Genomic DNA, 2,786 nt, shown 5'->3' on the forward strand with positions numbered 1-2,786 from the left:
GGAGTTCTTAGACATGAGGCAGACGACAGAGACCGTGGCGGAGATCACCGCCAAGTTTCAGGAGAGGGCTTTGTTGGTGCCCCAGTATGCAGGTGACGAGGATATGAGGAGGACTCGTTACCATGATATGCTACGAGCTGACATTCGGGAGCATGTTAGTTTTTCGGCTTGCCCTACCCTGGATTCCATGATTGCCAGGGCTAGGGAGAGGGAGATAGATTTGGAGCACATCCGGAAACGGAAACTTGAGAATGGTCAGTCATCGGGGGCTTCGGGGAAGAAGCCCAAGGGATCAGATGGGAGGCCGAAAGGCCAGTCGGGACCGAGCCGCTGCGGGAGGTGCGGCAGGCCGCACGAGGGGGCGTGCAGGATGGGATCGTCAGGCTGCTACAAGTGCGGCAAGTTTGGGCATATCAGCAGGGATTGCACTGCTCCTGCGACCGTTATTCAGACATCGGAGTTGCTGTGTTTCCACTGCAACCAGAGGGGCCACAAGAAGGCCAATTGCCCCATGTTGACAGCTTCAGCGCCAGTGAAGGCGCCAGCTCCAGCGACCCTGCGGATCACGGATGGCCGTCAGGGCAAGGCAGAGGCTCCAGTGGTGAGGAGTCGGGCATTTCAGTTGACTGCCGAGGAGGCACGCGCCGCGCCCGATGTGGTGACGGGTATGATTCCTTCCTTCTATCTTTTTACATTGTTATGATATTGATATGTGCTCCGTGTGTATACATGTGTATTAGGATCGTTCCATGTGAACGGCATCCCGGTTCAGGTATTGTTCGACTCGGGTGCATCCCGATCGTTCGTTTCTCTTGCTCTTAGCAAGAGGTTTCATGAGACTTCAGGCGAGTTAGATTGCCCGTTAGAGGTAGAGATTGCCGATGATCGATCGGTGCGAGCATCGATGGTGTTTCGAGATTGTGTCCTGCGACTGTTTGAGGAGTGTTACCTGGTAGACTTGGTTCCCATTCCATTGCGTGGGAACAAGGTGATTATTGGTATGGATTGGTTGAGCCCTAATGGGGCAGTGATAGATTGCGCACAGCAGCTAGTGCGAGTCAAGACCCCAAGCGGGGGAGAGTTGGTGATTCATGGAGAGCGGCCGCAGTGTGGACCCACTGTATGTTCAGCAGCGAGGGCTAGGCGCTACCTTCAGCAGGGATGCGCGGGTTATGTCGCGTACGTGTTGGACACCCGGGAGGCGGGTAAGGCAACCGTGAGCGTGGTCCCGGTGGTTCGAGATTTTGCTGATGTTTTTCCGGAGGAACTACCTGGGATACCTCCGGAGCGACAGGTGGAGTTCAGGATTGACCTCGTTCCCGGTGCGGCTCCGATAGCCAAAGCACCGTATCGGTTGGCTCCTCCCGAGATGCAGGAGTTGTCTACGCAGCTGCAGGAGCTGCTGGACAAGGGATTTATTCGGCCGAGCAGTTCGCCCTGGGGAGCCCCGATTCTGTTTGTGAAGAAGAAGGATGGGTCGCATCGGATGTGTATAGATTATCGGGAGCTGAACAAGGTAACGGTGAAGAACCGTTACCCGCTCCCGAGGATTGATGACCTCTTTGACCAGCTTCAGGGTGCATCTTGGTTCTCCAAGATTGATTTGCGTTCGGGTTATCATCAGATGAGGGTCAGGGAGGAGGATATGCAGAAGACCGCATTTCGGACGCGCTATGGCCATTTCGAGTTTGTGGTGATGCCGTTTGGGCTCACCAATGCTCCTGCCGCGTTCATGGACCTCATGAATCGTGTATGCAGACCGATGCTGGACCGGTCTGTGATAGTCTTTATCGATGATATCTTGGTTTACTCCAAGACCCGGGAGGAACATGAGGAGCATTTGAGAGAGGTGTTAGAGACCCTGAGGAGGGAGAGCTTGTATGCCAAGTTCTCCAAGTGTGAGTTTTGGTTGCGCGAGGTGCAATTTCTGGGGCACCTCGTCAACCAGAACGGGATTCTGGTCGATCCGGCCAAGGTTGAGGCCGTGATGAGATGGGAGGTTCCGAAGTCCCCATCTGAGATTCGGAGCTTCCTAGGATTGGCAGGCTACTATCGGAGATTTATCCAGGATTTCTCCAAGATAGCCGTGCCCCTGACGCGGCTGACGAAGAAAGCCGTGGTCTTTCGGTGGGGACCCGAGCAGCAGGCTGCATTTGAGACGCTGAGACAGAGATTGTGTGAGGCGCCGATCTTAGCCCTGCCGGAGGGCGTAGAGGATTTCGTGGTTTATTGCGATGCGTCCATTTCTGGGTTGGGCGCGGTGCTGATGCAAAGGGGGCATGTCATTGCTTACGCTTCAAGGCAGCTCAAGCCTCACGAGGCGAACTACCCGACGCACGATTTGGAGTTGGGGGCGGTGGTATTTGCCCTCAAGATTTGGCGACATTACCTCTATGGGGTTCGGTGTACCATCTACACGGACCACAAGAGCTTGAGGTACCTCATGGACCAGCCGAATCTGAACATGAGGCAGCGTCGGTGGTTGGATGTGGTGAAGGATTATGATTGCGAGATCCTTTACCACCCGGGAAAGGCCAATGTGGTGGCCGATGCGCGTAGCCGCAAGACGGCGCCGATCAGGGACGCCTGTTTGAGGATGACTGTGGTGACTCCCCTGTTGGAGCAGATTCGGGAAGCTCAACAGGAGGCTATCAAGGAGGAGCATCGGAAGAACGAGCGCGTAGTAGGTCAGGTTTCCTCCTTCGATTATGATAGCCGAGGGTTATTGACACTACACCGTAGGGTGTGGGTGCCGTATCATGGGGGCGTGCGTCAGATTTTGATGG

The sequence above is a fragment of the Lactuca sativa genome, chromosome 1 (genome assembly GCF_002870075.4).
Source record: "Lactuca sativa cultivar Salinas chromosome 1, Lsat_Salinas_v11, whole genome shotgun sequence".
NCBI lineage: Eukaryota > Viridiplantae > Streptophyta > Magnoliopsida > Asterales > Asteraceae > Lactuca > Lactuca sativa.